The 14,745-nt window shown below is 36.7% G+C and overlaps 1 pseudogene; it reads left to right on the forward strand.

Moving 5' to 3' along the window:
• Nucleotides 1-13,908, forward strand: part of LOC107666545 (protein FAM204A-like) — an 18,154-nt pseudogene extending 4,246 nt beyond the window's left edge.
• The last annotated feature ends 837 nt before the right edge of the window (nucleotides 13,909-14,745 follow it).

Below are 14,745 nucleotides of genomic sequence, written 5' to 3' on the forward strand. Positions count from 1 at the left end.
ACGCAGTATTTTGGCATCAATGATAGACTCAAGCCGCCTCCTTGTAGCAGACCTCCTCTCATGGTAACAGTGATTTCCGCCATCTTCCTCTACCACTCTGTGGGTGTCCTAATTCCACTCAGATGCTGAAAGCATTTTTATCCCACTGCCTCTCTGTTCTGTGCCTACTGTATGTGTAACTCGTAATTGTTTCCTCTATCAAACATGAAAGACCGAGTGAGGAGGCGTCTTTTCTTCTGCATGACACTGAGCATAACAGAATAGATCATATTATATTTAATGATGAGATTACCTTAATCTTGACATGAGGATGTAGCTGCACTGTCTGTTCTGGTTGGTGTTTAATATTTCTTATGAGGTGGATTTCTCCGTTGAAAGCCACAGCACAATGGAGTCGAGAGCTCTCTGTAATGCTGTAATTCAGTGATAGGGAGGGGAACGTTTGCAAATCAAATACACTGGACAGCTTCTGTAACAAATATGACATTAAGATTTTTCCCACTCAGATGCTGAAAGGGCATCACATGTTGTAGAACAGCATAAACAATATAATAAACATTTGTCCTCTGTAAATGGAACTGTTTTTCGTATTATCCACTATTGAACCCTGCACATTGAAATTGTGATTCAGTATCAGCTTCCAGGAGTTTCACAGTTTGTTAAAAAATGTTGCAGTAGCATTGTTTTTTTTTTAGTCATTGGCACTTCCGTATGGATATATTACAGACATAACTTTGTTAATGAGTGATTGCTCTGTTAGAGAAACTTTTGACTACTTGAAATCTTGAAAAACTTTTCCAATCTGATGATAGCTTTGATTAATGTGATAATTCTGGATTTTGACATGTGAGGGTAATAAGAGTTTTCCACTTTTTTTTTTTTTTTTTTTCAATATTTTGAGAATTTTTCACAATAAAATTTTCAAATAATTAAAATTAAATCTGGAAAAATGTCAGTACCCTCACATGTCAATATCCAAAATCCATAAATTCCAAAATCAAAACTAAAATCATAATACTGATTGGTTTGGTAACAAACCTACTGTCAACTGTACATGATTAAAACATTACTAATATTCAAACACGTGAACTGAAAATATGATTTAAAAAAGTTTAAAATGTTTTTTGTAGTTCATTTATTTTTTTACAAAAATAAATAAATAAATTAGAGAGCCCTTAAACAATTAAAAAGCGGTTATAATGTATTCTATATACGTACGTATATATATATATATATATATATATATATATATATATATATATCAACAAAATTCACATTATCAACACTGAGCTATAGCTGTTGGCAGCAATAGATGTTTGTTCATGATGTTTGCACAGGTTTGTTTAGATATAGTACAGCTCGGTTTTCATTTAAAGCAGTAAGTCTTTCTACAGTATATGAATTCAGTTTGTTCCTTGTGAGATGAGAGCAGAATACTTGAGAGAATGAGGAATGATTCAAGAAAGCTGACTTTGTACATTGGCTCATAATTTAATTTCGTCATGCAGGAATTTCCTGATTAAATTTCCTATAAATAAGTCTCTTTAAGTGCAAAGCTTTGTATACAGAACTAATTCATTTGTAACTTCAAGCCAATTTTGCACTAATGCATATTACTTATCATTCTGCAGCATTAACTCAAAACAGTTTTTGCCGTTATTTTAATTTGTAAATTGTCATGTAAGCAGAATGTTGGCAAATGTAATTTGTTTTAAGTAGGAAAACACTGCTAATTCAATTGTCCATATCGTTTAATGTTGAGCTCAAATAATTTTGCATGAGCAAGTTAAAATATTGGGTTATTGAGTTAAAATAATGTTTTTATTATATATATCCAGTTGTCCCTTTAAATTAGACAGCTGCCCCATTTTCCCTCACTTTCAAAGGCTATATCTATTTTGGATTAAACGTTATTAAAGGGCTGAGCATATGCTGTGAAAATACATTTTAATAGAGTTGTGAGTGAGGCTGATTGGAACAGTCCCTCTGAAATGTTTACCTAAGCAGAATGAATATTATATGGCCATTTCTGAAATCACAGTATGGAATATACATCAGCTCAGGAATAAATTATATCAGGAGGTTATTTTTCAGTTTAGTTCTGTGTATGTATGTTTGGGTTTTCACAGCTTTTTTTTTTTTTTTTGACCATAAGAGCAACAGACATGTCTAGAAATGGTGAAATTTGTAGAATATGAGAATGTTGTGTCTTTGTTTTGGGATTTCTCTCATGAAGATCCATAATAGCAGACAGCGAGCTCTGCTTCACCAGTCCTGCTACTTTGATGGAAATATCTAATTAAAGACCAACATTTATGTTTGGTAACCTCCTGTGGCTAGACAGATTTTTTTGCCTAATATTTAATCAACCAACGATTTTCATTTATGAGAGGAAATCTACATATTTGTTGTAATGGCAATCATATTAAAAAGAATGCCTGGGGGAGTTTTTAAGTTACTCTTTGATTTTTTCTTCTTCTCATCCTTCTCTTTCTATTTGAAAATCACTTTATTTTATTTCTCTCCTTCTCATCTTCAGTCAGGCCTGGAAAAGAGCATAGAGTGCCATCGCTGAAGGGGACTATGGGAAGGCGGAAGAACTGAGTGACAGACTTGCTACTCGAGAGGTATGTTGCCCAGATAAGCCATCTCGGGGGGGGGGGGGCTTCAACTGTGACAAATTGAGCTAATGGGTCTGTGGCCATTTTGCCTGCAAAGACACAGAGGCTACAAACACACACACACACACACATCATTCGACTTGGGCAGAAAGTCTTGCAACCCTTTTACACTAAAGTTAATGGAAAGCCCTCCCCCAGTTTGAAGTACGGCAGTGTCTATAGAACTTTCGGTTCTGCCTTTTAATGAAGGCTACAATGGTTTCAACCTGAGCGCTAAAACATTTTCAAGGTGCCAGTTTTACACCTTTGAAGTGAGCTCATACCTAAATACAGTGCCTGCAGTTTTAAAAAGACACATTTTAGGAGTGTACGTAGGATCAAGCGCTTCGAAGCTAATTTGGCAGAAAATGTAACATTCGCACAGCTGTAATTGCAGTTAAAAAGACATTCAACTTTTCTGAAGTTGGGGCAATCATAGCAGGCAATATTTTTAAGCCTCGCAACTTTGATTCAATGGAATCTGAAATGCATTCCACTAAATTCCGGCCTAAGCTTTGATTTCAGCATTACTGCATGGAATTGATGTTCACTGTCAACCTTAAACAGTTTAGTACAGAAAAGGTTTGGGAATGTGCTTCCAGTTCACTTACCTAAGCATTTGGTGAATACTAAGAGAAAACAATTCTTTTGCGAATATCATTTATCTTTCTTATGTCACTCCACCCTCAAACGGAGTGTTTTTTACTACAGAAGTGGTCCGGCATCCATTTTATTGTATTGTGTTGTTGGGATTTTTATAGCAGGTGTCAGTCTGCATACAAACAATGAACAAGCTTTATTTCATCACGCAGCTGCGTTACGATATATTGCATAAAGCACTAATTAATCTTCTGTTATTAACTTTAAATTTAGGTTAACTCAATGGTTTGCAGGACTCGTTCTGTAAATCCTTTTTGTGATAATTTTCTTTTACGGTTTATTGCCGTACTACAGCTGAAGTTATTCCTGTTTTTAAATGTGTTTTCAGTTTCTACAATAATTAATTTTCTATTAAGATTAATTTTATAGTTTTATTGTGGATAAAACAGTCTCAAGTCATGCTTCGATAAAGCTCTCCCATCCGTCTTAATTGGGAGGAGCAGCGTTAATCGTGTTAACCTCAAATATTAGTTTTCTACGTAATCAATTACAGCTTCTGTTTCTCTTGGTGTAAATGCGAAAATGACACCATTTACTCCGCACTAATGAAATCATATTGTGATGCTGTTGATTGTTGATCTGAATCAGTTCAAAGCAAGGTGATAATCATGCTCCTAACAAGCGTAGCACCATGGGAACAAGCATTAAATAGCTCAGTAATGCCAACAACAGGCCCTTGGTTTAGGCAATTTTCTTTTGAGAGTCTTTACGCAGTAATCCATACAGATGCCACTTAAGCTTATCTCTGGAGTATCTTTGTGGTTTTAGATTTTTCTTTCCCAGGTAGACAGACACATAATAACAATTTCTTTGGAAACCATTCTCGGAGACATTTCATCAGTACATGGGCTTCATTGTGATGCCACACAGCTATATCAGCCCTAGCCTTTGTTCTTTTGTTTGGTTGAGAATGGCAGATTTAAGCATTCCTTCACAGAGAGTTTATCTAGACTTCAAAAGCAGGTAAAGAATTTCAGAGATGCCATCATGCTGTCTAAATGCTTGCAAATGACAGCACTGAAATGTTTAAGGTTAGTGCCTCTTATCAAATAACACTGCTATAGTAATTATAGCAGGCTGCGTTATTAGTTTGGCATGGCTGGCAGGTAAAAACACAAATGCAAACTGCATGGCTTTCGTCTTTGATTGACTTACCAGGACCATGTTGTCACAGAAAGCTTCTTACAGCATCAGTGGATTTGAGCAGACTTGGCAGTCTCGAATCTCTCGCTCAGCCAGACAGCTGAAGTCTGCCTCTGACAGAACGCTGGCAGTCACTGCGCAGTAATGCCACTGTTAGCTGCTTTATTTGTTCTCCTCTAAAGACTGTAAATTACAGTTTTCACCAGGTAATGTGCATTTGTCATCTGCTGGACATGTCCCTAATGCTCTATAGATTGATTCAGCGACTCTCAGGGCGATGTGGGTATGAAAGATTTTCTGGGAACATGCCAAGATGAGATGATACTTGCATGTTCTATTTATCCAAAGTTTCTGGGTAACATCATTCTACGTTGTGCCATGATAGAACAGGATGCACATATGGAAGATCATTTCTGAAATTTGAAGGGTTTCAGATTTAGGTGCATGAGTTGCAATATTTGTTTTTGTAGCCATACATTATGGCTGTATGTTTATGTGTCGCTGTAGCTACCTATACACTATTATTTAAAAGTCTGGGGTCGGTAAGATTTTTTTAGTGTTTTTAAAAGAAGTTTCTTATGCTTGCCAAGGCTGCATTTATTTGATCAAAATTCAAATATTGAACAAAAATGATCTTTAATGGCACTTTTGATTAATTGAATGGGTCCTTGTTGAATAAAAGTAATAATATCTTCCAAAAAAAACAAAAACAACCCCAGCCCCAACTTTTTTGAACAGTGGTGTGTACCTGCCTTTTACCACTTTTATTTAGAGGAGAGTAGTGAAAGGACAGGAAATGATTGAAAGAGAAAGGTCGGAGTTGTATCTGAAAGTGTGGCAAGCCAGATTTGAATTAGAATCACCCATATGAGCACCAGAGCTCAATGTGCTAGCCATTAGGCTGCAGCTCTTTTTTGTGCTCTTTTTTTTTTTTTTTTTTGGAATTACACTAATGAGGATTTGATGAGGTGTGCACAGTGTCATGAAAATAATGTCATTAATGCAAAAAAATACAAAATAAAATAAAACTTAAAAGGCTTGGTTTCAGAAATTCTAAACATATGTAGAGATTGTGTTAGATAAAATGATCTGGCCATGTTATTCCCATTCTGAGCCTTTTCTCCGAAAAGAGTTAATATGACCCTTTCTTGTTTTTTTCTTCCAGGTAGCGGAGGCTGATGCTGTGAAATTGATGTAATCACAACACAACCTTCTATCATGCAACTTTTCCTTTAACAGAAACACAAACTCTAGATAAACAGAAATATGTTGACCTGTTTCAAAGGTCCTTGGGGGCAATTTGGATATTAGTGAATCATTTTATGCCCTAATTTCTAATCCGGCTAGTATTCATTATCACCGCGCTCCGTGCGGCCACAGAGCACTCTGCCCAGACACAGCTGTTTGAAATAATGCAATGAACAACTAAACCGTCAATAATCCCAACTGTGGCAAGCCTCAATTTCAAGGTTCTAATAATATTTGTGTCTACTGATATATGAAATATCATATGTTCTGTAATGTGTTTACATGCTAATACAGCGTTAAATTAAAGTGTTAAGAAGTCAATGAGACAGTGATATACTAAAGGTCTTGTGATATTTTTTGAACCCCTTGAATTTGTCCTCGAGAATGATCTTTATAAATTATGCCTGGGCTAAAAGTATTTTATTCGTCATAACCCATTTATCTTTGGGGATAAATCTTTTCCCCTTTTCTCTCAACTCCAAAAGTTGTTATGCTTTATATAAAAACATCTCCTGTTTGGAAACATTTAAATGCAGAGGAATTATTGGTTACTTCCTTGTGTAGCTTTTTTTAATCATATAATATTTTCCCCATTTCCTTTAATCTGCAAATTAAAGCAAATTTGTTAAAACCTTCTTTCAAGTTATCCTAAAAAGTGTGTGATCTGTGGGCTTTCATCTTTGTCTGGGTGTTTAAACACAAGCGTGGATAGTAAAGGTTCCTTTGAGATTTTCCTTTCATAAAAGAGTATTCAAATATTCTGTAGAAAGTTTAAGTCTTTTTGTGTTTGATTCACAGAGCGTTTTATACATTTGCCTAAAAGGTAAAAGCTTTTTAATTGATCAGAGTTAAATACAGAATTATCAAATTCTTCCCTGCATTTCCTCTAACAATAATAAGATACAGGTACCGGTTCAAAATGCTTCAGCAAACTGACCTTTAAATCTAGGAACATTTTAGCTTCATGAAAGTATGAAGTACACTATTGTCTGTGTGTGTGTGTTTTTTTTAGATGTATATTTGTTCAGATATCTGTATTGTTAATGGACATTTTTGAGTATTTATTAAATGTATCAGCTTTACATTAAATGCACTTTTAGCTTTAGGGACTACAAAAAGCCTATTACAGGCGAAAGAGTGCAATAACCGTAAGTCAGATGTTTAAGTTAATGAATGATAATATAATTTGATAATATATATAATAATAATAATTAGAATTTCTAACATAATTTAGTTTATATGTCAAAGATTATGCCAAAGCTTTGATTGTTTGGAAACATTGTTTTTATTCTGACTTTTAGATTCGTGTTTTTTTTTTCCTGGTGTTTTGATTTTGAGCAGCTTTTGCCTGTAGAGAATGCATTTCTTGCCAAACTTATTTTAAAGGGGTTTCATTTAGCCTTCTAAGCACATTTAATAACAAGAGCTGCAGTCTAAGTCTCAGTGGTAAAGACGAACTGAGCAAGACTAAACAAAGGACTTGTCACACTTTATTATTTCCTACAGTTTTTCTCTGCCCTGATCACAAATATTAGCTCCGCATTACCACTTCAAAATGCAGACTTTCTAGTCTGCAGCGGTGGGGGGTACTGTGTCCATTTCAAGTTCTCCAGGAGTCAGACGATATGAAAATGATTAAAAGACGAAGACACCGTCTGAAAAGGAGTTGTTGGATGGGCGAAAAAGATAAAGTCGGGTGAGTGAGCGGGAGTTCATGAACACGGGCGCGTATATGCCTTTCAGTATGTAACTTAGATGCTCACTTTTCTCTTGCTCAACCGCCAAGATTATGCATTAGAACTGGCCTTAGTATACCCATTAAATGTGTTGCATTGCCATTTCCTTTATCAGCCTTCATCTCTGGCCAATCAGCTGGGGGTTTGTTCTAATATGCTTTTGAAATACAGCATGTCTCGGTAACTACGAACATACAGATCTCTAATGACAAGGTTCTCTGAAAGTTTGCCTTTGTGTGTTCTTTACAGGAGTGTCATACTGTTTGAAGTGCCATTATTGCAGTTAGGTCAAACTCATCCAATCCAATTAACATGCACTAGTTTGACAGCTTTTGTACAGGCTTGCTAAGGCTCATTGCATTAAACATAATGTATGTCTGTTTATTTTTTTCAGCCATTTATTAATCATCTTAGCGTCTTTGTTCTGATTTTGAAAGCCTATGATTAGGTATTTTTTAGCCCTTTCCTCCGTCTATAACACAAAATCTGTACTGAAACACAAGACCGGCTCTTCCTCCTGTGCGGGCCCCTCTGGCAACAAGAAAACTGCTAAGCAAAAACTCTCCTTTTTGTTCCATTTTCTTTCAGCATTAGCAATTTATCACAGAATGAACTTTTATTATATCTGCAGATGACTCGCATTAAATTTTTGCCCATTAATTTTGAAATGGGTTTTGAAATGGGTCCTAAGCTTTTATCAAATGCTGGGGAATCTCATTTGGATTATTGTATTTCATTAATTACTTGATAGACAAAGCATACTTTTCAATGTAGATTTTTTTGTGCTGTTTAATTAATTAGCATGTTTTCTCTTTTAATTAAAGCCATTTTTTTTCGAATTAAAGCCCACAGCAAAACACATATATAATTTGTTTGTAATTAGCCCTTAATTGGTGGTAGTGGAAGCTTAGCACCCTCGTTTCCTTTTTTTTCTTCTCCTGATTGCCATTTTATTGCCAATCAGTCATTAATTAAACTGTTTTTCTAATTAGCTTATAAAACTGTTGATGGCACATTATTGTAAGTGTGAGTTCAAAGCTTGCTAATAAGCCTTGCCTGCTCAGAAGAGGGAAGATAATGAAATGCGCACAAAGCCAGCGAACTTTCAGACTTTTTTCCACTCCCTTGTTCCCTGAAGATGACAGTCTTATGTATCTGGAATCAGATTATTGGGGCTGAAACATAGAGAAGCGCATTATACCGAGAGCTTTTCCAACTAGATCCCCCTCAGAGAGGCTGCTTCTCTGTATGTCTTGTAATGCTGTTTGTCAAGTTGGTGGCAAGATTACAGGAACTCCTTGTCTTATTTCCCCCACCACCCCCTTGAGACTGATAAGCTATGTTAACTGGATCTTTCACTGTATACAAGGATATCAAATGTAGGACTCTCAGTATGTCACTTTTGTTGAGAGGATTTTGTCTCCTCCGCTTTAGTGTAGATGACACAGGGTATTGTCATGGGAGCGTGGCCTGTTTCATTCAGGCAGTGCAGTGGTTTTCTTGAGATTTCCCTTGCCATTGTTTTAATGCAAGCCATGATTATTACAATGTTTAAACTGACCCCATTTGGCATGATAGAACAAAATTACAATAATGTTGTTGATTTATTGGTAATATCAGGGCAAAAAATGTGAGAAAATGTAATTAGTTCTCAATAATGTTCGCAATGCACCAAAATTTATATAATTCTGTAATATATTCTATATTCTCATGTAAGTGGAATTTTTATTTATTTATTTGGTAAATTGGTGCTACATAGCTAGAGAAAAAAAAATTTTTAGAGGAAAAAAAATTGCTGTGGCGAAAAAGGTCCTTTTCAGCACCCACAATGCAAGGGGTTCGATCAGACTATCCGTGATGCAAAAATGTAAAAGTACAATCTGTAGTTTTCACAAGTATCTCGGAGCTGTCAAAACTCCACCAGATTATGCATTTTACATCATCCGGCAGACTTTTGCTGACAAATAAACAGGTGTATCTTTGTTAGGGTTGCAAAGGGGTGGAAAATTTCTGGTAAATTTCCGGTAACTTTCCAAAAATCCCTGGAAGATTCCAAAAAATCCTGGAAAGTTTCCAAAATTTCTGAAATGTTTCCAAAATTTACTGAAAATTTTCCACCTTTTTGCAACCCTAATTTTGGTACAGTTAAGACAGAGAAATAATACACATTGTTCATTTACTTGTGCTACCGACAGTGTAACAATACAAAGCTGTTTGAAAATCTGTTAAACCTAACTTTAATTAGTCAATCAGTCATACCCACATCTTATGAATTTTCTAGAGGGAAATTTAAATAATAGCTAGTACCATTTAGTAAGTACTGTAAGTACAAACCACACAACTGGATACTTTTTCCAGTCTTATATAAGGTGTGTTTTGTTTCAGTTTTTTTACAGAGTGAATGTTATGTTTAACAACTATTGTATAAGACAGTATACATCTGTAGGAGTTTTAATTGTTTACAACCCATGCTTTTTCAGTAACTGGGATTGAATGAGACAGCCTGGGTTATAAATGCAAGCTCAGAATTTATTTTAAACAGCTGCAAGGAACTCACTGGATTTTTCCCCCCACAAAATGTATTTATTTATATGCTCTTTTTTTTTCAGGTTAAATAATATCATAGTATATTTCAAAGCTTTGTCTGCTCTGAGTTTGCAAGACGTTATTGTCATATAGTTTGGAACTGTTGTTTTCATATATTTGTGGAAGGCTCAAAAATGAGACCGCTATAAGGAATGAACAGTGCTTTGAAATCAGATAACAGACTAGCATTGTAAATTTATATATTACATGTTTTTTTTTTCTTTACAGCGTCTGCTGTGGCAGTCGATGATATACTATACATTACCAAGTGTGTTCTGCACCACTGTTGACTTAACCCACCTAGTGGCCCCACATTGCAGTTACAGGACTGAGCAGAATGAATTCATCCCTCACAGACCTTTCAAAGGTCACGTCATTAATGGTGCTAAATAAACCCAGCACTGAATAAGGCTTTGCTGAGGACTGGCGTAAATGGCACACAATACCTTTAAAGAGGAGAGTAGAGAGGTAAATGACAATGGAAATGCACAGAATGTAATTCTTAGGGAAATATGGGAAGGTTTAGTGTGACTACCTAGAACAAAGAGCACAAGCGCTTTTTGTTGTGCATGTTATTCCCGCCCCCCCAGCTCACTTTTTTTTTTTTCTTTTTTGGATTGTGATTTTCATTCCTTTTTTTCCTGCCCTGCATTTTTCCTCTGTGCCCGCATTTGATGTGAAAGGATTTGGCACTAAGTCACAAGAGAGGGAAAATGAGGGGGGGATGAGGATGAAAAAGGAGGGAAAATCATGAAAAGTGGATCAAAAAAGTAAATGAAAATAATGTCATATTACGGAAAATATGAGAGGCTAATTTGTGCCGACTTTTTGCTCATTTTGTTCTTGCCACAGAAAGAAGTGCTGTCACCTGCTCTGCGCTACACTGATGACAGTGCCAGTGATCCATGAAATAAGCTGCCGCCGGCTTTGTTCTGATAAGAATGAAAAAATCTGCACAATGTACTGCGCTCCGAATCTCATTTTCATACTTGCATGCAGGCTAAAAGAAATAAGCTGTTTGCAAGGCTTGATTAATCAGACATTCGAGAGCTTTTTTTTCTTTTTTGTCTCTTTGATCTGTTCTGTCTCCTAGGTAACTTGCTTGACATTAATGTTGAGCCCCGGTAAAGACAATCGGGGATAGTAGACCGGACTGATTAAAAAAAAAAATTAAAGACCTTTAATGCTTTGAATATAGTAATGTGTGTGAAAATTGGGGAGTCCCGGCTGGAAGAACGAAGGGGGGCTTTATTTTGGTGGTGGGGGCAAAATTTGGTTAAAGCTGGAGTGCATGTGGGTAATCCTTGTGTCGAAAACGCAGATAAATCTCAAGATTTACACCTCATGACAGCAAAAAAAAATTAAAACAATAATCCAGTTTTGTTGTCTCAAAATGCTGCTTTTTGTCCATGAGATAGATATATATATATATATATTTTTTTTTTAATAAAGCTTATTTGCGATCTGCGCACGCTTTTCAGCTCGCGTTCGCTTTAGCACCTACTCTGCTTCAATGCGCCTCTCCAAAAACACCCTGGTGTGAATTATCTGCGAGTGGATCTGCGCTAAACACAGGCATGATCACCCATTATAACTTCCATCTCTCTGCTGTCTTGCTAGAAAACATGATTTATGGCTCTTAAAACCTGGAAAAAAATGGCAAGGATTTAAAAAAACTGTCATAGTGTGTTAGCTTCAGGTTATGCAGACGCCTTTACAAATCTTCCAAGTGCCTGTATAGATGAATGCCTCGAGGGCCCAGCCGGAACCCCGCTCTCTCAGCTTGCTAAAGGCCTTATCTTAAATCCAAGCAAAGTACCATTAATCTTTTTGAAAGACCTTTATGGCTTTTAATGTATCCCAAATTAGAACATTTTACACCCTTGGTTCCTGAAATATGGCGATAAAAAGCCTTTAGAGTTTAATTTCTCCTTCCTGCTCGCTCTGACCTGCCTAATCCCAGCATGCATTAGGAGATATTTTAGTTTCAGTCTTTCTAATAAAGTTTATCCCACTTAATTATAATTGAAAAAATTTTTTCCACTCTCTTGCTCTCTCCAGGTTTTTTCGAGCCCACAAATGGTGGCACATTTCCTCATTACCAACTGAGTTTTTTTTGTGTGTTCCCTCTGATTGTGTTCTTTCACTGTTCTAAAGAATTACCCTCGTATTCCCTCCCGAAAAAAAAGGAGGCGAGAGAAAAGCAGTGGGTAAAAAAAAGGGTTTGCGATTTGTCCAAGTGTTTATCAAAGTTTCTTGCGGTCCAATAATAAACCCATCCCAGAAGTGATGGAAGAGGCCCGGACTCTCCTTTTGTTTCCTGAGCCCTCTGTGTCACTCTGGCTATTGGAATTAATCTAGCCACACCACACACATTTGCCCTCACTGATACCGCCGACATGTGCCTTTCGCCCTCCTCCATTCATTTTGCCATCCTAAGCAATTTTCAGAATTAAAGGTCCTCTTTAGATGAACAGATTAAGTATATGAGATAATAACATTAATTATGCACATCCATGCTGAGTGGTGGAACAGAGGGTTGGGTGTCCTACTTCTATCTATGAACCGCAAGTTCTTTTTTGATTTTCGAAACTCAAGCATGTGTGTGTCCATGCTGCCATCCTCGCAGTGATGAAGATATGCCTTCTTCGAGAACCACCTTGACGCACTGGCAGCACTGGTGAGGTTTGCCAGGCAGGCTGATTTTGTCCAGCTAATGGAGCTTGTCTCTGTCTTCTTCTCAATAGCTGGCCGTGAAAATCGCACAAGCCGCCGATTGCCATGACTTCGCCCGCACCAAACAGGAAGCGGAGGCTTCCCAGGCAGCCCGAAAAAGGAGGAAGCAAATCGCTTGGGGGTTTGTTGTCTGCTTTTTTTTTTCCTTCTTCTGTTCGTCCCTGGTGCTGATACCCTGTAGTTTCATTAAGTCACTCTGCATTTCACACTTTAGATGTCCCCTCTTTCCTGGACATGCTGCTGTGTGTTAACTCGTGTATTCACTAGAGCTTTCTAATGAGTATGCGGATGCTGCTTATCTTTTTGGTCAGTCAGTCCCTTTAGAGGGCCTCTGAATGCCCATTGTGAGCTTATAGCTACAATTATACTTTTCAGATTCAGTTTGTGCATTGACTGCAATTATATGCAACCATGTTTATCCAAACGAATCTGTATTTCTGCTTTGATTTGTTTTTCTTTATATTGCTTTTATTTATTTTTTTTCAAAAAATCCTGATTATTTTGCCTCCGATTTGTCACATTCACTGCATTTTGTTTGTTTTTTTGTAATTTTAGGTTTGAAGCAAAGAAAAGATGGGAAACCAAAAGCAATATGGGATTCATGTGACATTCGCTGCATTTGAAACATTTCTATAAAGATGAGTAAAGATTTGGCGTGTTGATAATTGTTTATAGAGGTAATCTTTTTATAATACAGTATTATTGCATTCAAATGTCCTTTTTTGCCATTTAACATTTTATTTCTTTCTGAATCAGTTCTTTGGTCATTCATTCAGATTTGTGGGTCATTTTTTTATGTAGCTAAATAAATTCCATAAGCACACCATTATTAGATTGGTCGTTATTGTATGTATTTTCGTTTCTTTTCTCATAATTAAATCTGGCGCGTAGAGCCACGCACGCCATTTATTTACTGCCGTAAGTGGGTTAATCAGGAGCCGCTTTTTTTCTTCCACAGAGGTATGGAGCGAGGGAAGAGAAAGGAGAGATTAGGGGCCTAATGCAATGTACAGGATAATATGCAATAGGATTTGCCCGGGCAAAATGAAATTTGTCGGCTGTAAGGAGGTTTGAGCAGTCATAAACGAGGAGTTTAGTCGGGTTCGAGTGTAAGATGACTGTGTGTGAGGGAGAAAGAGAACGAGATGGAGAACGGTGTGTCTGACACCGGACTCAACCCATGATGCATCTTTGAGAGGATTCCTGTGGGCAGTGCACATTTTTATAAGCCTGTCTGTTAGATAAGATCCAGTTGACTGCACTTTCCAAATATGAAATGTATTTCTTTCTGGATAGAATGTATAGATATTATTCTGTTATTCTGAATAGTTGACCAAAAAAATTTAAGTCTGCCATCATTTTTGTTCCAAACCTGTATGATTTTCTTTCCTCCGAGGAACTCAAACGAAGAAGCTTTGAAAAATGTTCATGCTGCTCTTTTACATAAAAAAAAAAAAAGTGAATCGGCACAAGCTCCAAAAATGCACAACAAAATATCAGTGAATCATAATAGAAGTAATCCATATTCCTATTTTCCAAGACTTCTGAGGATATGTGATGAGTTATTAATTAGCTAAAGTTATTAATTATCTAAAAATCTCTCCTTTCGCTTTCATTGTGTTGAAAATAACAAAATAAAATCCATGATGAGGGTAAGTAAACACATTTTTAGGTGAATTATTTTTAAATTTTTATTATTTTTTAGCAGGATGATTCTTTATGCCAAGCACCTTACTTTTTAAACATCCCTCCCACCTCCACGGCTCGGTCTTGTGAGGTCATTAGCGGGAATGTGGAAACTCGCTCCCTTGATTTATGCTCTGTTGGCCTGAGGCAGAGACCTCTGTAATTTTAGGGCTTTGACATACACCCACCCTGACAAAAGCCAACTGACAACTGTAGCACAAACTTGTCAGTGCTGCCTTAAGGCAGTTACCACGGAGACATCTCGCTGAAAGTAAAGCACCGCTCTGTTG

This window comes from Sinocyclocheilus anshuiensis, unplaced genomic scaffold, assembly GCF_001515605.1.
Source record: "Sinocyclocheilus anshuiensis isolate Anshui unplaced genomic scaffold, SAMN03320099.WGS_v1.1 scaffold63, whole genome shotgun sequence".
NCBI lineage: Eukaryota > Metazoa > Chordata > Actinopteri > Cypriniformes > Cyprinidae > Sinocyclocheilus > Sinocyclocheilus anshuiensis.